This window comes from Leucoraja erinacea, chromosome 33 (assembly GCF_028641065.1).
Source record: "Leucoraja erinacea ecotype New England chromosome 33, Leri_hhj_1, whole genome shotgun sequence".
Taxonomy (NCBI): Eukaryota; Metazoa; Chordata; class Chondrichthyes; order Rajiformes; family Rajidae; genus Leucoraja; species Leucoraja erinaceus.
Window position 1 is genome coordinate 18089713 of NC_073409.1, and position 21348 is coordinate 18111060.

The window sequence follows — 21348 nt, forward strand, 5'->3', positions numbered from 1 at the left end:
CCACCCGGAACGTCAACCATCTTATTTTCTCCAGAGATTCTGCCTGACCTTCTGAGTTACTTCAGCGCTTTGTGTCTATCTTCAGTTTATTGCAGCATCTGCGGTTCCTTTAGCTGTGATGTCTAGCACGTTTGAATTTCAGAAAAGATTGACAACAATGTTTAAGAAAGAACTGCAGATGCTGGAAAAATCGAAGGTAGACAAAAAGCTAGAGAGACTCAGCAGGTGAGGCAGTATCTATGGAGCGAAGGAGTTTCTCCAGCTTTTCGTCTACCAACAACAATGTTTCTTAGGTCTCGAGGAACTGAGATACAGGGAGAAGTCGGGTAGACACAGACTTTATTCTTTGGAGTGCAGGAGGCTGAGGAATAATCTTATATAGCCGAATAAAATCATGAGAGGAATAAATAGGGTGACTGCACAGTCTTACAGCCAGGGTTGGGAAATCAAGAACCAGTCGGTCCAAAACACTTGGTTGCGTGACTTCTGATTATGTGATTCTATACAAGCCTATACAAGTTTGAAAGACACACCAGGGGAAAAAGGTTCTTCAGCCCACCAAGTCCACTCCCAACCATCGATCACATGTGCATACTAGTTCATGTTATTCCACATTCTCATTCACTCCCTACAATCTCTAATTGCTCCCATATCCCATAGACGTGTTGGTCGGTAGATGAAATGGCCACTGTAAATTACCCAGAATGTAGGAGTGTGGGAGGTGAACTGGGAAGAATTGGGGGCATGTGAGGGAGGATAGTTTAGGTTAGTTTAGAGATACAGCACGGAAACAGGCCCACCGGCCCACCGATTCTGCATCGACCAGCGACCCCCGCACACTAACACTACCCTACACACGCGAGGGACAAGCTTATATTTATACCAAGCCAATTAACCTACAAACCTGCACGTCTTAGGAGTGTGGGAGGAAGCCGAAGATCTCGGAGTAAGCCCACGCAGGTCACGGGGAGAAGGTACAGACTCCGTACAGACAAGCACCCACAGTCAGGATCGAACCTGGGTCTCCGGCGCTGTAAGGCAGTAGCTCTACTGCTGCGCCACCGTGTCGCTCAACATTACAGGTGGCAAGGAAATAAGTGGAAGAATGGAACTTACGGGAAACAGGAGATAATGAAAGATTCTGGCCTGATCCAGTTGCTAATTCTTATGATCAGGTTAACTGAGTCTATCTGGCAATACCCCCCACTGAACCGAACATCTCCCGCACCGTTTGAGCCTTGAAACAAGACGTAATTAGTAAGCTGGAGGAATTGCCACAGGCTGGGTTTTTAACAGTACATTGTTAGGCCAAGTTGCTCCAAGATCAATAAAAAAATTTGTAATTACTAATTAATTATCACAGAACTGGATTGAATGTCATTAACAAACAAGAACTCACTTGCAGCCAATTCCGTGGTAAAAAGGGAGGAGATTATTGAGGATTAAGTCATTGTTGTTCAGAATAAATAAAAGATTCCAATAAAACCAGGCCCTTGTGTGCAGGCAGACAGCTGTGTGTGTGTGTGTGTGTGTGTGTGTGTGTGCTATTTAAACAAAAATCTGCAAGCTAGAAGTGGATCTTTGGTCATGAGTGTTAAAAATGAACGCTTCAGTATTGATAGAGGTTTCTTCACGTTATTCGTTTGCAAAGACTTAATAACAAGCCACAAATACTTCACGTGCGAGGGGGAAGATTTATTAGGAACTCGAGGGGCAACTTTCCCACACAGAGGGTGATAGATAGATGAAATTAGCTGCCAGAGGAAAGGGCCTGTCCCACTTGGCCGCCATTTGTGCGTAATTTACGTGACATAATTTCCGCGTCACGAAGCACATGATGTGCGCATGGTGCGCGATGACATAGGCAGTGATGCGCGGCTGCGCGCGGCGTCACTGGATTTTGTGATGTACAAAATCTTCGCACGACATCTGTGTGACACGCAAATGACGGCCAAGTGGGACAGGCCCTTGAAGTAGTTGAGGCAGGTGCTCCAATAGCATTTGGACAGGTACATGGATGGGACGGTTTAGAGGAATGTGGGCCAGACTCAGGCACAATCGAACATACTTGAATACAAAAGATGTCTGACACGACAGCCCTGATTGAGTGTAAATTGAATGATTGAAAGATACAGGCCCTTCGGCCCATTGAGCCCATGCCGACCATCGATCACACTAGGTCGATGTTATCCCGCTGAGAGAACAAAGAGGGGCCACTGAGGGGTGAGGGGGGGGGGGGGTTCGGGCACTGAAAGCAAAGAGGGACCACTGGGACTACGTTAAACACTTTATAACTTTGTTGGTGCCCTATACGCAGCGTGTCTTTACGTACTTTGTGTGTGGTACGCAAAACAAGACACGTCACATGCAAAAAATAAGGCGTCGTTCGTTCGTTTGTTCGTTCATTCATGGTACGATGGCCAAGGTGACAGAAATACACTAACAAGGTTACAGCTTGTTACAAGGTACAGACTTCGGGAGAGGAATGGAGAGCAGGGGAGAGACTAGGCTTCGCCTTCCATCACAGTGAGGAGGAGATTCACTGTGATGAATGTTTGTGTAAATTGTGTTGGTGTGTGTCTTGGTTCTTTTCTTGTATGGCTGCAGAAACCAAATTTTGTTTAAACTTCATGTGAGGTTCAAATGACAAATAAATGGTATTGTATTTTATTGTATTGCTTGACAATGAAATCAAATCAGCATTCCTGTGGTACGGTGGGTTAGGCCTGGTGTTTTTAATGGCACTTGATGGGCAATGCCAGGGAGGTAACGAGTCACGATCCAGAGGACATAACATGAGTGGGGAAAGATTCATTAGGAACTCAAGGGGCAACTTTCTCACACAGCGGCTGGTAGATAGATTCAATTAGTTGCCAGAGAAAGTAGTTGAGGCAGCATTTGGAAAGGTACAGCACATGGCTGGGAAAGGTTTGGAGAGATGTGGGCCAAATTCAGGCAAACAGAATTAGCTTAATTAGGGGATGTTTTTGGTTGGCATGGGCGAGTTGGGCCGAAGAGGCTTTTTCTGTGCTGTTTGACCCTGGCCAATATACAGTGTGGATTCAATGAGCTGAAGGGCCTGTTTCCATGACTTTATGACTAAATGCTGATTAACTCACTGAGTCACTCCAGCAGTTAATCTATTGGTAGAGTATCGCATCGATCTGGCAGCTCCAGTGTATTATGAATCCTGGTCTAAGTTAAATTGATTATTTTCATTTGGTTTAAAACTAGAGAATTACACAGCTCCAAAACCATAATTAGTTAACAGACAAGCCCATTCTCAGTGGAAGCACGACTAGGTATGGCTATTGTTAATAACAATGCTGTTGGCATGGTCTGAGGAAAATAAGGTGGGCAATCGACGTGTATAACCGCTACCTGGCATCTACTGGTGCTAACTGCATCTTAGTGTTACTGCTACTGATTCAAGGCCGTCAAGGTCAACTTCATGTTTTTTGTGTCGCTGCACGTCATCTTGTCACTGGCGGGCAGAGCACCAAGGCAAATTCCTTGTATGTGAATACTTGGCCAATAAATGTATTCATTCATTCATTCGTTCATTCATTCATCAAGGCCAGGAGGGGCAGAGGTCAGGACGTGTATTTGGAGGAACCATCAATTGGTTGCAAAGTTAAACAGGTGTTATGTTAAAATTTCAGTTAGGAACAAAATATGTTGCGCTTTTCATAAAGAGGAACTCACTAGTGCAGCTGGTCGAAGGGTGACACAGTGGCACAGCTGTTAGAGCCTCTGCCTCAAACCTCCAGAGATCCAAGTTCGATCCTGACCTCAGGTGCTGATTGTGTGGAGTTTGCATGTTCTCACGGTGACCGTGTGGGTTTCCTCCGGGTGCTCCGCTTTCCTCTCACATCCCAAAGGGTTTGTAGATTAACCGACCTCTGTAAACTACCCTTAATGTGTAGGGAGTGGATGAGAAAATGAGACAACATAAAAACAGTGCGAATGGGCGATCGACAGCTGGCGTGGGCTTGATGGGCTGAAGGTGAGGGAAGGAACTGCAGATGCTGGTTTAAACCAAAGATTGACACAAAATGCTGGAGTAACTCAGCAGGACAGGCAGCATCTCTGGAATGGAGGAATGGGTGAAGGTGACATTTCGGGTCGAGACCCTCCTTCAGGTTTATGCAACACATGGGTTTGTTAAACATAGACATAAACATAGAAACATAGAAAATAGGTGCAGGAGGAGGTCATTCGGCCCTTCAAGCCAGCACCGCCATTCATTGTGATCATGGCTGATTGTCCCCAATCAATAACCCCCGTACCCCATATCCCTTGATACCACTAGCCCCTAGAGCTATAGAAACATAGATCTTGTGTTTAGTTTTTAAGAAGGAACTGCAGATGCTGGAAAATCGAAGGTACACAAAAAAGCTGGAGAAACTCAGCGGGTGCAGCAACATCTATGGAGCGAAGGAAATAGGCAACGTTTCGGAACGAATATTTGTCAAAGAACAGAGTGAGATGGTAACCAGTTGTCTATTTCCTTCGCTCCATAGATGCTGCTGCACCCGCTGAGTTTCTCCAGCTTTTTTGTGTACCTTCTTGTGTTTAGTTGTTCTCTCCCCGCTCTGTAAGTAGCAGTATTTCTTTCTTGCAGAGAATCCTCCTTTCTCTGCAATCGTATATTTCCTGACCTGATAAGATCTGTTGCTATCAGCCACCTGCGATATACGGAGATTGATGAGAATGAAGGTTATATTTTCCCCGTAGCTGCAAGGAATAATAGCATCTCAAGCGGCCCGAGATAAGCCTAAATGCTTTAATGCCAGATTTAAACCATCTCTTGTCAATAATTATATTAAGAAGAGGATGCTGGAAGATTAAGACTAAAGTACTTTTGACAGTAGAGTCTACATTCTGCAGAAACATTGAGGTCCACAGGCTACAGTCTAAATGCAGCTGTGTTTCCTGGGAGTAAATCCATTCACAAAGAGTGTGTCAATTATCTACCTAACTCTCTCCCTGCTATAGTCGTAAAAAAAAGCCAAGTTAATATTTCACCATCACTGTTCATCAAGGCCACACATTCCTTAATAGAATATTACCGCAGCTCCGCAGACCCGGGTTCGATCCCGACTACGGGTGCTGTCTGTACGGAGTTTGCACGTTCCCCCCGTGACTGTGTGGGTTTTCTCCGAGATTTTCGGTTTCCTCCCGCACTCCAAAGCCGTTCAGGTGTGTAGGTAATTTGGGCTGGTAAATGTAAAAAAATTGTCCCTATTGTATGTAGGATAATGTTAATATGTGGGGATCGGTGGTCGATGCGGACTCTAAAACAAAAACTAAAGCTAAATACTTCTATTACGATGCACAGGTCTCAATGAAAACTGGTTACCATCTCACTCTGTTCTTTGACAAATATTCGGTGATGGGATTAGCAGAGTCTGGCAGAGTGCCGTGTGGTGGGATGAGGACATGTGTTCTTCAGGTTTAGTTTAGTTTAGTTTAGAGATGCAGCGCGGAAACAGCCCCTTCGATCTACTGAGTCCGTGCCGACCAGCGATCCACGGACACTAACACGATCCGACACAATTTACATTTATACCAAACCAATTATCCTATAAACCTGTACGTCTTTGGAGTGTGGGATGAAGCCGAAGTTCGCGGACAAAACCCACATGGTCAGAGGGAGAAAGTACAAACTCTGTGCAGACGGCACCCGTAGTCAGGATCGAACCTGGGACCCGGGTCTCTGGCGCTGTAAGGCAGCAACTCTTTCCCGTTCTCCCTACACGGAGCCATCCACGGGATATTCATTCATTGATTGATTGAAAGATACACCAGGCTCTTCAGCCCATTAAGTCCATGCTGTTCTTCGATGAAGGAAAGAAACAAAATGCTAGAGTATCTCAGCCTCCCTGGAGAACAAAGATAGGTGACGTTTCGGATCAGGAGCCTTCTTCAGACTGGGTCCATTGATCATTGATCACCCTTTCACACTAGTTCTATGTTATCCCACTTTCCCGTTCACTTCCTACACATTTGGGTCAATTTGCAGAGGTCTTTGGGATGTGGGCAGAAACCGGTGCACCCAGAGGGAACCCACCAGGTCCTCCCACCCACATCATTCTCTAGGAGACTACAGGATGTGTCAGAAAAACTCTGTCATCTCCAAAAGAGTTAAAAACTGAAGCGTGAGGTCTTAACATGTCTATTGTTCTTTCCTTGTTACCTTTTCATGTTGCCTGCCAAGGCCATGACTGATTTAATGAGCCATTCTCAACCCTGCTGCATTGGTAGTGTGTATTTAGACACCTTATGAAAATCCTGGGAAAGGTCGACAAGCTTAGTTGAACAGTGAGGGTGTGTCAGAATGTATAAACTTGCACGACGAAAGGCTTCTCACAAACTCGGTACTGTAACCTTGTGGTTCACTGCATTAACAGCACGTAATGTCTGTAAAACCAGACAATGCAATCTTTACAGCCTTGAAGGTTGTCACTAGGGAAAAAGTGCGTAGAATTTATACCGAGAGACCGAAGCCTATTGTACATGTCACTGACAAGTTGGAAAAAAAGCACGCCACCAGATTCAGGGACAGTTTCTTCCAAGCTGTTATCAGGCAACTGAATCATCAAATTATCTCCCTCTTACATGTCCCTTGGACTATCCTTGACTATCTTTGACTGGACTTTGCTGGCTTTACCTTGAACCAAATGTTATTCCCTTATCATGCATGTATCTATACACTGTAAACGGATTGATTGTAATCATGTATTGTCTTTCTGCTGACTGGTTAGCACGCAACAAAAAGCTTTTCACTGTACCTCGGTACACATGACAATAAACTCAGCTGTAGAGGAGGAGAAAGCATGAGTTATTCAAGACTTCAGGGATAGAGTTGGATGATAGATTGATTGGACAAATCCCAGAATTTTAAGACCTGGGAAAGAATGAGGATAATTGGGAGACGAGGCTTCAACTTGGTAGTTAGGATTCCAACACAATTGAGAATGGGTATTTTTTGGTCATTGGTTATTTGTTTAAGTGGCGATCGAGAGGTTTTTGATTCATGAGGGTGTCACGGTTTTGGGGAGAAGACAGGAGAATGAGGTTAAGAGGTAAAGATAGATCAGCCATGATTGAATGGCGGAGTTGACTCGATGGGCCGAATGGTCTAGTCCTGCTCCTATGACTTGTGAACGTGAACCTATGAGATGGGCCCTTTGTGTTTGACGAGGAAGCTCAGTAATGAGTCAGGAGCCAAATGTGACCCAAATAGGTCTTGGTGAAAGCATAAGGATGGGGATAGGGAAATGTGGATGGCAATAGGATGGGACATGCTGAGATAACAACACACAACAAAATGCAGCAAGGTAGGGCAGCCTCTTGCATCTAGCGAACTGGGTTCAAACCTGACTTTCGTGTTCGTTTTCTAAGTCTGCACAAAACTTGAGAGTCTTAGTTTACAACAGAAGTCTTTAAAGCTTCACTCAATGCTGGCAGCAAGACTAGTCACAACAGCTGTCCGCATACAGTCTACACACTCACACTGTTCACAGATAGGATAAACTGTATACAAACATCTCCCATTGTCCTGTCCAGCGCCACCTGCTGCACGGGAGGAGCAACGTGTCCTCCCACCCCACACAGTCCACTAAATGTCACATTGACGTCTGATGGCACAATCTCCCTCTGAATCTATCGGCCTCCCCTGAGCTCTCTGGTCTCCTCCCACACCCCAAGTTTGTGCAAGTTTGTAGCTTAATTGATTGCGGTAAATTGCCCTTGGTATGTAGGTGAGTGGTACAATGTGGGGGGAGTTGCTGTGAATATGGAAGAGAATAAATTGGGATAAATGCAGGACGAATGCTGGAAGGGCACAATTGTTTTAGATTTTAATTGTAGATATACAGCATGGAAACAGGCCCTTCGGCCGAACACGTCCAAGCTGACCATCAATCATCCATGCACCCGTTCCACGTTAGACCGCTTTCGCATCCTACACACCAGCGGCAATTTAAATGAGCTGGAGCACCTGGAATAAACCCACGCAGGTCCCAGAGACAACGTACAAACTCTGTACAGACAACACCCATAGTCATGATCGAACCTGGGTCTCTGGAGCTGTGGGGCAGCAGCTCTACCATTGAACCATTGTGCCGCCCTGGGCTGCTGGCATGGACTGTGACCTGAAGGGCCTGTTTCTGATGATATGACTCTATGAGAAACCGCATCAAATGATCATAGATGCAAAATGCTGGAGTAACTCAACGGGTCAGGCAGCATCTCTGGAGATAAAGATTAGGTGATGTTTCGGGTCAAAACCTTTCTTTAGACTTTGTGATCCGAATAGTCGCCTATTCCTTTTCTCCAGAGATGCCGCTGACCTGCTGAGTTACTCCACCAGATTATGTTCATCTTCGGTGTAAATCAGCATCTGCACTTCCTTCCTATTCAGCAAATGATCATGTTGGAACAAGATTGGTGTGTTTTTAATAAATCTCTGCATCTGACTAGAAACTGAAGTCAACATTAAATTCAATGAACCAAACCAAGCAATGAACAGATAGATAACCCCTCCACTGTCCATGGCGAATGATCTAATCCATCACATATGTTTATGGAATCCATTATCTTTTCAGTGAGGAAGAGACACTATTTATCGAAGACTTGTTAAGTGCCAACAAGGGGAATCTCTCACACACTGGGCCTGTACTCGCTGGAGTTTCGAAGAATGATGGGGGACCTCATTGAAACATGCAGAATAGTGAAAGGCTTGGATAGAGTGGATATGGAGAGGATGTTTCCACTAGTGGGAGAGTCTAGGACTAGCGGTCAAAGCCTCAGAATTCAAGGACGTTCTTTTAGGAACGAGATGAGGAGAAATGTCTATAGTCAGAGGGTGGCGAATCTGTGGAATTATTTGCCGCAGAAGGCTGTGGAGGCCAAGTCAGTGTATATTTATAAGGCAGAGATAGATAGATTCTTGATTAGTACGGGTCAGAGGTTATGGGGAGAAGGCAGGAGAATGGGGTTGGGAGGGAGAGATAGATCTAGTCATGATTGAATGGCGGAGTAGACTAGAAGGGCCGAATGGGCCTATGACACTGGAGACAAGGCCTTCCTGCCCCGTATTAATTGAACATCTACTGACCCGCAACTCACTGGATCAGTTCAGCCAATCCTTTTACAGAGCGGCTCATTTAATGAATATGAATTGCAGGATTAAAGTCTCAACTATCTGCAGAGAAAAGAGGAAGCAAATGTGCAGAATGTAGATAAACACTAGCACTCTGCAGGTGATAAGACAGATTTTTATTTTCCATGCAGTGTAATGGAGATTCAATGACAAACCCTTCAGTACTCAGTAAAATAAATGCGATTGTATAAAGGCATAAATATACTCCTACAACAGACACAAAATGCTGGAGTAAAGGGCCTGTCCCACTTTACGAGGTAATTCACAAATTCTCCCGAGTTTTCCTCTTGATTCAAACTCGCAGAATGTTCGAAACGGGTCCGTAGGAGTACGTAGATACATCGCAGTGGCTCGTAATGCCAGCTGTATGTACCTGGAGCATCAGGTAAGTCGGGACGTTTTTCCAGCCTGATAAAAAATGACCACGAGTAAAAAAAATAGTCGGGAGGGATGCCGCGAGTACTTACGACTGGTTTGTGATATATCTACGGACCCGTTACGAAGTCTGCGAGTTTGAATCAAGGTGAAAACTCGGGAGAATCCGTGAATTACATCGCAAAGTGGGTCAGGCCCTTAACTCTTCGGGACAGGCAGCATCTCTGGATGGAAGGAATGGGTGATGTTTCGGGACAAAGTCGGACTAATGTGGGAGAATTTGAATTAAGAGGAAGGGTTAATTTTGTGAAAACAACTATTTCTGAGTCTATTTGTCCTGGATTTGATGCAAATGTAGAACGAATCCAGAGTTAGCTAGCAGGAAAGGTGACAACGCAGGATGGGATAAAATTTAATGATGGGGCTTCAGACTGGTCGCTAAGCACCGGAGGTGTAGATATCCATCAGGTATGGGAGAGAGGGAAAACAATGATATTCTGCGTTAGAGTCATTATTTACCCGCTGAAGCCTCTCCCTGTCTGCCATGGTGCATTTTCTGACCATTCTGTAATGCAGTATGTGCCCAAAAGGCATTCCCGATGGACGAGCCACATCATATGCATAGCAGGTTAGAGTCCCGAGTGTCTTCCTGAGGACTCTCAGAAAGTGCTGAGCTTACCTTGATGATTTTGCTGTAGTTTGTCCTCCAGGAAACTCCTGACCATGGATATCATTTTTTGCAGGAAAATGTGATATCCTCTCCACACAATAGAACCAATTGATGTGAAGGGGTAACAAGATCATGTCAATGCATCTTGGAGGCATTAACGACACAATCAGTTGGTACAGCAGCAACGTAAAGCAACCAAGAGCAGATTTGTTGACTAATTGTGCAAATGCCCCGATGAATTCTACGACTGGTTTGAGGTCAATCCGTCTTGACCTGTTGGAGTCTGTGGAGTCGGAACATGAAGGTGAAAACTCGGGTGAATTCGTGATAGCATCAATATCCGGGATTTTACTCGCAAATGAGAGGCCCAGGAACTCATTGGGGTTAGTTAACTCTGGATGATGAGCGATGTTGGCACGGGGACGGACCCTACTCGCTGGAGAGTTTTAGAAGAATGAGGGGGGACCTCATTGAAATATACAGAATAGTGAAAGGCTTGGATAGAGTGGATGTGGAGAGGATGTTTCCACTAGTGGGAGAGTCTAAGACTAGAGGTCATACCCTTAGAATTAAAATACGTTCTTTTAGGAAGGAGATGAGAGATTGTTGAGGAGAGATTTATTTAATCCGAGGGTGGAGAATCTGTGGCATTCTTTGCCACAGAAGGCTGTGGATATTTTTTTATGGCAGAGATAGATAGGTTTTTGAATAGTACAGGTGTCAGTAATTCCTATGTGTGATTATTTTCTGAGTTTCTATTTACAGGCATGGGGTTAGGAGGGAGAGATAGATCAGACGTGATTGAATGGTGGAGTAGACTTGATGGGCTGAAAGGCCTAATTCTACTCCTATCACTTATGACCTTATGAGAGTAAGTGTTGGAGGAAGGAATGCAGGCAATTCTCAATGTTGGCAATTGGCAATTCTCAGTTGGCAATTTATTTTCACGTTCCAAGATCAATTTCCATGGCATCAGACGTTGTGCAGGCACCAGAGAAAAGTCCCTTACTAGGGGGGGCAAAGTGGTGCAGCAGTAAAGTTGCTGCCTTACGGTGCCAGAAACCCGGGTTCAATCCTGACTATGGGCGCTGTCTGTACGGAGTTTGTACATTTTCCCTGTACGTGACCTGCGTGGGTTTTCTCCAGGGGCTCCGGTTTCCTCCCACAATCAAGGACGTACAGGTTTGTAGGTTAATTGACTTGGTAAAATTGTATGTTGTCCCTAGTGTGTGTAGGTAGTGTTGGTGTGCGGGGATCGCTGGTCGGCATGGACTCGGTGGGCTGAAGGGCCTGTTTCCGTGCTGTATCTCTAAACTAAAGTAAACTCTCTCAACCTTCACTTCCTCTTTCAATCTGCTGGCTTTTAAATCCTTGCTTGGTGACAGCGAATTAACAATTCTTGATTACCCCAGTGCCTCTGTTCAAACTTGTTAGCATTCTGCCTTTGACAATTCAACTGGATATTTCGAATACACAGAAATGATAAAGGACAAGCTCCAAGAAACACCTGTTGGGGAAGAGGACGTGCAGCGGTTCAGTGGGTAGAGTTGCTGCCTCACAGCTCCAGAGACCAGGTTTGATTCTAATTCTCAATGTTACCCAGTTGGCAATTTATTTTCACGTTCCAAGATCAATTTCCATGGCATCAGGCATTGTGCAGCACCAGAGAAAAGTCCCTTACTAGGGGGGCAAAGTGGTGCAGCAGTAAAGTTGCTGCCTTACGGTGCCAGAAACCCGGGTTCAATCCTGACTATGGGCGCTGTCTGTGCGGAGTTTGATGACAATTTCCCTAACATTGAACTGACCTGCGTGGGGTTTTCTCGGGGGCTCCGGTTTGGACTAAAGGGATTAGGACGTACGCTGTATGTTTTAATTGACTTTGTAAATGGCATAAGAGAGTCCCTAGTGTGCACAGGTGGTGTTGGTGTGCAGAAAATCGCTGGTCGGCATGGAGGTCGGTCGGCTGAGAGTGCCTGTTTCCGTGCAAATCTCTTTTGGCACATTAAACTCTCTCAACCTAGAGTATTGAGCATAGAAGTTTTCAATCATGTTGCAGTTGTTTAAGATGTTTGCTTGAGGCCAGCGAATTAACAATTCTTGAGAATGTTGCCTCTGTTCAAACTTGTTAGCATTCTGCCTTTGACAAATCAACTGGATATTTCGAATACACAGAAATGATAAACGACAAGCTCCAAGAAACACCTGTTGGGGAAGAGGACGTGCAGTGGTGCAGTGGGTAGAGCTGCTGCCTCACAGCTCCAGAGACCCAGGTTTGATTCTGACCTTGGGTGTTGTCTGTGTGGAGTTTGCATGTTCTCCCTGTGACTAGATGGGTTTCCCCCTGGTGCTCTGGTTTCCTCCCACATCCCAAAGACATGTGAGTTTGTATTTTAATTGGCCTCTGTAAATTGCTCCTAATGTGTAGGGAGTGGATGAGAATGCGGGATAACATTGAACTAGTGTGAACGGGTGATCGATGGGTGATCGATGGTCAAAGTGGACTAAAGGGCTTATTTCCACGCTGTATCTTTTAATAAAGGACCAAATGGCATAAAAAGTTCAGTTCTGGGCACCGTGTTATGGCAAAGATGTTGTCACGCGGGAAAGGTTACAGAGAAGATTTACGAGGATGTTGCCAGGACCAGAGGGTCTATAGAGAGAGGTTGAGCAGGCTGGGTCTCTATTCCTTGGAGGGCAGGAGGATGAGGGGTGATCTTATAGAGGTGTATAAGATCATGGGAGGAATAGATTGGGTAGATGCACAGAGTCTCTTGCCCAGAGTAAGGGAATCGAGCACAAAAGGACATAGGTTTAAGGTGAAGGGGGAAATATTTAATAGGGATCTGAGGGGTGACTTTTTCACACAAAGGGTGGTGGATGTATGGAACAAGCTGCCAGAGGAGGTAGTTGAGTTTGAGGTCATAGCCTCAGAATTAAAGGACGTTCTTTTAGGAAGGGGATGAGGAGAAATTTCTTAAGTCATAGGGCGATGAATCTGTGGAATTATTTGCAATAGAAGGCTGTAGAGGCCAAGTCAATGGATATTTTTAAGGCAGAGATAGAGAGATTATTGATTAGTATGGGTATCAGAGGTTATGGGGAGAAGGCAGGAGAATGTGGTTCGGAGGGAGAGATAGATCTGCCAGAGTAGACTTGATGGGCCGAATAGCCTAATTCTACTCCTATCACATGACCTTTATGACCTTTTCTAGATATTGCAAAGCACTTTGCAGCCAAGTAAGCACTTTTGAAAAAGAATCGCTGTTGTATTATAGAAGTCACAGCAACTAATGGGTGATACCAGTACCCAGTTTACACAGGGAAAACTTGGATTGATCTAACGTCGGGATAATCTGTTTTAGGTAATATCAAACAAAGAATAAATGTTGGTTAAAAATTCCAAAACCTCGTCAAAAAATTGCTGGGGAATGTATTACTTCCACACTAGAGTTGTCGATGGTTCAAGGCAGTGCCGACAATAAGCTTGGCCAGCCAAGTTCACTGGGGAGAACTCTGTATTTCATTGCAATGGGTTGGGGGTGAGGGTAGAAAGCACTCACCATCCTTTGTACTATAAACATGCCTTGCACATCTCGTTTAAACTTGGCTCCTCTCACCTTAATGCGATGCCCTGTGGTATTTGATATTTCCATCCTGCAAGAAAGGTTCTGACTGTTTGCCATATTTAAGCCTCTCATCATTTTATTTACTTCTATCAGCGCTCCAACAACCTATGCTCTCTCTCTCTCTCTCTCTCTCTCGCTCTCTCTCTCTCTCGCTCACTCTCTCTCAATTTACACAAATCAAGCCAATTAGCCTACAAACCTGTACGTCTTTGGAGTGTGGGGGGAAACCAGAGAAACCCACGCACATCACGGGGAGAATGTACAAGCTCCATACAGACGGCGTCTGTAGCCAGGATCGAACCTGGGTCTCTATCGCTGTAAGGCAGTAACTCTACAGATGCGCCACTGTGCCGCCCGGCTCATCTCCAGTCCTGGCTTCTTCAATGCACCAGAATTTAATGATGCTTTGGGCCATTCCTAAAAATTCTCGGAGGCCTGAGTCCTTAGAACTCCCTTCCTCTTCACCTCTAATTCCTTGTTTAAGACACTGTTTGAAAGATTCCGTCTATGAGCAAGGATTAGATCAACCATCTTAGTACATCATAAGATGGCTCTTTGTCAAGTTTTGTTTGATGATACTCCTCTGAAATGTCTGCTTCATTAAAGGGGCTTGCTGACCATAAGATATTGGTGGGAAACTGTGTGCTGCACGGCAAGCACAGCTGTTGAATTAACAAATGGAAAATGTTGCCTTGATTGTACACCGGTTAGTGGAACTTATTTTGTAAACTAACCGTTTTAATGATTTTTTATGAATCTGCTGAAGCTTATCGATGCACATTGGAAGCCATTTGGCATTGAGTGTGAGGATAGGAAGAATATGCCAAAGGTTTGCGGAGCTTCCCAAATCCCTTTTATTTTTGGGGGAGAATATTTGCCAAGTAAATTAGCTCATCCGTCCATTCACACTAGATCCATCACGGTGCAAGGAAAGGCTGTGTAAACCGGGCACTTTTAAAACTGAGCAGGCAAAACCATAGGCCATAAATCAGCCATTTGAAGCTTCTGCTGGCAGGAAATGAAAGACCTCGTAACCAAGCGGTGAAAACAAAATGGCCGACTGCAAGATGTGGCGGAACAGAGCTCCCTCTCATCCACGGCTGTCTTGTGGTCGTAGGAGGATGGTCTGAGACGAGAAAGGAGTCTTGTTCAAAACGGCGGAAGACTTAAATATTTATTTCCTAAAGAAAATACCACTGTTAAAGATGGATATTTTCCTAACAGTAGCCAATCAGAAACTTGACGAGGCAGATAGAAGGAACGAAAATCGCCAATTTGGCCGTAAAGTTTTACTTACGCGAAGGAAATAATGTCCGATGGTGCGAGGTAGGTCCAGACGACTTATTTGTATTGAGGTATGTTTGCTTTGGAATGCCTTAGTTTGAGAAAGAACTGCCTGGCAACCGTGCAATCTTTCTGTCTTGGGTTCACTTCCCTCTCAAAGGAGAATGTCCCGTCCAAGCTGAATGGAAGAACGTTGGAGAAGTGAGTGTGGAAGATTTTGGACGAAGGGAGAAGGTTAACAAAACAAAAGGGATTTGGGGAAGGGTTTGACTGGATGATTGAGAGCGGGGCGAAATGGAAGTTCCTCCTCTGAATCCTCATTGAATCACAGCATTGAAGGAGGACAATCAGCCCATTATGTCAATGGCAGCTTTAACCATAAATCAAAGAGGCAGTCTAGCTCAGTGGACATGTATGTGGTTTGTGTCAGAGTTGGCACAAATGAGGTCATGGTTGGGACAACGGAACCCCTGGGAGGGAGTTTCATGCTGCTGCTGCAGGAGGTACCTTAACAGCAGCTAAACCTCATACAGTGGTTCATACTGTAGGTGCATAATAAAGGGCATCTGACACCTGGCCCCATCGTGGGAGTGTTGGTTGGGTTCAGCCCAAGGTCTGGAGAGTGTGGGTGCTGGCTCGTGTGCAAAATGCTGGAGGTGCAGGGAACATTCAGCAGGTCAGGCAGTACCCATTGAGAGGCTTTAGTCAGAGGGTGGTGAAACTGTGGAATTCTTTGCCACAGAAGGTTGTGGTGGGCAAGTCGGTGGGTATGTATAAGGCAGAGATAGATACATTCTTGATTAGTACGGGGTCAGGGGTTATGGGGAGAAGGCAGGAGAATGGGGTTAGGAAGGAGAGATAGATATCATTTGGTATCATTTAAAAATAAATTGGATAGGCATATGGATGAGAAGGGAATGGAGGGTTATGGTATGAGTGCAGGCAGGTGGGACTAAGGGGAAAAAAAGTTGTTCGGCACGGACTTGTAGGGCCGAGATGGCCTGTTTCCGTGCTATACTTGTTATATGGTTATATGTTATATGGTTATAGATCAGCCATGATTGAATGGCGGTGGAGTTGATGGGCCGAATGGCCTAATTCTGCTCCAAATGGTCTATTTCTGATCTTATGAGAGAAGAACAGAGTAAAAGGCCTGTCCCACTTGGGCGATTTTTGGGGTATCTCCAGGCGAGTGCCGCAAAATTTTCAACATGTTGAAATTTTTTTGGCGACAGTGGGGACAATATTTGCGGTCGTAGGTGTCGTAGGTTGTCGCCAGGTGTCGTAGGTGAATTCCATTAAAATTAGTCCCTGGCAGTCGCCTAAAGAGTCGCCTAAGTGGGACAGGCCTCTAAGTATTCTGGCTGTTAATCAGACATTAGGACTGTTGGGGTCATGTTTTTTTTTGCATCAATCTGAAGCAGGAAGTTCACAAGTAGCAGCACAGGAAGTGCCCCAACGACGAGATGACACTCAAAGCCAAAGATCCTAGCGGCAGTATCTACCCAGATGGCCGTGTGCTGCAGGAAGTTCCCCGGCTGCAGACGGACGATGTTGAGACAGTTAATTGCCTCAGTGATGGACACAGAGTGCTGGAGTAACTCAGCGGGCCAGGCAGCATCTCTAGTGAACATGGACAGGCGACGATTCGGGTCGAGACCCTTCTTCAGACTCAGTGAGTTATTTCAGGCAGGAGATGGGAATGGCGATTCCGACTTATGTAAAATCTGACCCTACATACATAAGTCATGGACTGCCAGTAATAGATGTTATAATAGAATCCACTATAACAGAACAACCCCAAGATGGTTGACAAAGACAGGAAAGTTAACAAACAAAATAAAATTACGTCCGGCCACAAAGCAAGATATTTGTACCGAAAAAGTATAAATGGAGGTGGGAAGTTTTTGGATAGAATGCTATAACGTCGAATTTTAACAGCTGAAGGTGAAATTTGGGGAGAAATCGGTGTCCAAGTCGTGTATAATTTGGAGGAGCATAACAAGCTTCAGATATTCAGGGAGTCTGAAGAAGGGTCCCGACCCGAAACATCGCCTATCCATGTTCTACAGAGAATGTGTAGGAAAGAACTGCAGGTGCTGGTTTACACCGAAGATAGACACAAAATGCTGGAGTAACTTAGCGGGACAGGCAGCATCGCTGGAGAGAAGGAACAGTCTGAAGAAGGATCTCGATCCGAAACGTCACCCATTCCTTCTCTCCAGAGATGCTGCCTGTCCCGCTGAGTTGCTCCAGCACGTTTTGCTTTATCAAGCCTTTCAAGCATGAGATATTGAGGACGGATTTCAGCCAACACCCAGCTGCTGTTAGGGGTTGCTGGAGGCATCTGGAGAACACACTGTCCCCCAGATGCATCATTGGCACCATGACAGAATGCACTGTAGCCCTGGGGCCATGCACACTACCCCCCTGAATGGACACTCTTGTTACTGGTAAATGATGCAACTCCTTTCCTTTCCTGCCACCAGCAGCAAACTGCATTGGGTCACATTAGCCTGCGTAAAGGCACACATGCAGATGGTCCACCCTATCCCAGGCCAGAATAAGACATAGGGGTACTGTCGTACACTTACATGTTGAAAGAGGTGGAACAATGGCTGCCATTAAAGAGAGTTTGCTCAGCACTTAACTGGCCCCAGGGCTCCCAGAAGGCTCCACAAAAGAGCATTTAGTAACTCGAGATTTTAAAAAATCGCACTGTGATTTAAGTAATTCTGTGGAAAATGACATCCCCACATTGGTGTGACATTCGCTGCCTCTGGCACTTGCTGTTTGCAACGGAAACAATCTGCTTTGGTGTTAAATATTCCCCTTCACTTCATGGACCTAGTTCTGTTCATTTATCATTTCTGTATGTTACTGTAACATGAAAGGCCGGAAACTGGGTGTCAAAGTTCGTGGTTCTTGACGTGCGAAACAAGTTTAGTTTAGTTTGGAGATACAGCACGGAAACGAGCCCTTCTGCCCACTGAGTCCGCACTGACCAGCGATCCCCGCACACTAACACTATCCGACACACACCAGGGACATTTTTACATTTATACCAAGCAAACTAACCTACAAACCTGCACATCTTTGGAGTGTGGGAGGAAACCGAAGATCTCGGAGAAAACCCACATGGTCAAGGGGAGAACGTACAAACTCCTTACAGACAGCACCCGTAGTCGGGGTCGATCCCGGGTCTCTGCCGCTGTAAGGCAGCAGCACTACCACTATGCCACCGTGCTGCCCTGCCTGATGTGTCTGATGAGTTCCCTGCCAAGTTGTATTTGGTGAGGTTGTGGAAGGCATGGCTTAATGTTTTTATGAATGGCACATCCAGATTTCGGAAGCTGTCTGTGTGAAGTTTGCACGTTGTCCCTGGGTGCTCCTACATCCCAACTATTTGTGGGTTTGGAGGTTAATTGGCCTCTGTAAAAAATGACTGCTAATATGACGGAAGTGGATGAGAAGGTGCGATAACATAGAACCAGTACGAATGGGTGGTCGATGGTTAGCATGGTCACAATGAGCCAAAGATCCTGCAGCTCTAAACTAAACTAAACTAAACTCAATGTGTAGGAAGGAACTGCAGATTCTGGTTTAAACTAGAGAGACACAAAATGCTGGAGTAACTCCGCGGATCAGACAGCATCTCTGGAGAAAAGGAATGGGCGATGTTTCGGGTCGAGACCCTTCTTCAGACTGAGAGTCAGGGCCAAAGGGCAAAGTGAAACGAGAGATATAGACGGTGATGTAGAGAGATGTAGAACAAATAAATGGAAGATATGCAAAAAAGATGCAAAAGATATGCAAATGATGTTCGAGGAAATGGTTCATTGTTGGCTATGGGCCCCGTGTAACAATGAGTTCAACAGAGAATGAAACTCAGCAGGACGACAGTGAAACTAGTACAGTGCCTAGGGTGGGGGAGGGATGGAAAGGGATAGAAGGTGACATCTCCACCCGAAACGTTATCTATTCCTTTTCTCCAGGGATGCTGCCTGACCCACTGAGTTACTCCATGTGGATTAATGTGACTGGGCATTTGACCTGCATCTGTAGTGTGTGCCTCTATAACAACAATCCTTCAATGTCCTTTGTGTTTGCTTGAATATATTTCTGTGTTTGTGCAGGACAGTCAGAGAGAAGCTAAGAGGATTAACATTGGCTTAAAGAGAGGGATTGATGACTGACATTAGGCTTACTTGTGATAAACGCAGGTCTCCTGACAGACCATCTTATTATCAATGTGACGACAAAGGAAGAAGAAAGCTGGTGCTTCAAAAAGCAGAAAAGAACTCATAAAAATAGTTCAGCAAAACCTTTATCCTTTCAAGAGCAACTCATTCATCTGGATCCCAAGTGCTTCCTGCAGTGAGCGTTTAGGAAGGAAGCCGATACTATTAGGTGGAATTAACTCCTGCAAAAGCAGAGAACATTTTTTTAATGCCCCAGAGATTTTGACCCCACTTGTTCGAAAACTTGGAGCATTGTGAGGAGAATCTCTGGTTTTGACAACAGCAACAGGGAGGTGCAGTGCTACGGCGGTAGAGTTGACGCTTTACACCGCCACAGATCCGGGTTCCATCCCGACTAGGGGGGTGCTGTCTGTATGGAGTTTGCACGTTCTCCCCGTGGGTTTTCCGCCGGGTGCTCCGGTTTATGAGTCTGTGGAATTCTCTGTCTCAGATGGCGGTGGAGGCAGATTCTCTGGATGCTTTCAAGAGAGAGCTAGATAGGGCTCTTAAAGATAACGGAGTCAGGGGATATGGGGAAAAGGCAGGAACGGGGTACTGATTGGGGATGATCAGCCATGATCACATTGAATGGCGGTGCTGGCTCGAAGGGCCAAATGGCCTACTCCTGCACCTATTATCTATTGTCTATTGAGTTTGGAGGTTAGTTGGCTTTGGTAAAATTGATCCTAATGGGATAGTACTTGTGTTCAGGGTGATTGTGTGTGGTTTTCTATGGAGTGCCTCCCTCTGAAATTTAGTTTAGTTTAGTTTAGAGATACAGCGCAGAGACAGGCCCATCGGCCTACAGAGTCCGTGCCGACCAGCGATCCCCGCACATTAACACTATCCTACACCCACCAGGGACAATTTTTACATTTTTCCAAGCCAATTAACCTACAAACCTGGACGTCTTTGGAGTGAGGGAGGAAACCGAATATCTCGGAGAAAACCAACGCAGGTCACAGGGAGAACGTACAAACTCCATACAGACAGCGCCCGTAGTCAGGATCGAACCCTGGTCTCCGGCGCTGCATTCTACCTCTGAGCCACCGTGACCGCCCACTACTGCTATTCTGCAGAGTATTTCATAATGGAAAATGGAATGATTTTCAAGGCATCCTTGATGTTGATTGAGAGGAAAATATTGAGGAAGGTTCCCTCTGCTTCATGTTGTATATTGCCTGAAACCCAGCCATTAGTGTTGATGTGTTGAAATGATGTAAAAGTGATATTTTATATGTACTAGTTAGAGCAGATAGACCTCATCTGAAAGAAAGCACCCTATAAGTTAAGCACTCTATCAGTACTGCACTGTGAAGTCAGCCTGGATTTTCTGCCCATTTCAAAGATGTGCAGATTTGTAAGTTAATTGGCTTCTGTAAATTGTAGGATAGTGCTAGTGTATGGGGGTGAAGGGCCTGTTTCCACAACGTCTGCGACGTTGGAGCTCCCGACTAGCCTCTCCCGAGACTGCGAGCCCTTGATGGTAAGTCTGCAGGCCGCGGTAGTAGCGATCCCAGGCAAGGGGTTCGCTCCGATGTTAAGTCCGCACCCCGTGGTGGGACTCACGACAGTATGAGGAGGCCTCCAGCTCCAGCGATGGTAGACCGCAGAGCCTGGCGAATGTGATCCGAAAAATTGATCACATCTCCGGAAAGGTAGAAACTTGAAAAAAAAGTTTCCCCTGATCCCCTCCCCCCTCCCCCACACATAAAACAAACTGAAGTACATTAAAACCAACTTTTAACAAACGCTAAAAATAACCAAAAGGTGAGAAAACAAACACTCTGCCGGCAGGGCAGCTATCTCCTCGGCGCCCCTGGTGGATATAGAGCTGGATATTGATCAACTATAGAATTGGGCAGAGAAATGACAGATGGAGTTTAATTCAAGCAAATGTCAGCCGTCATACTTTGGGAGGAGGAATGCGAGGGGAAGTGATAGAGTAGATGGGAAGATGCTTAACAGCATTGATGTACAGAG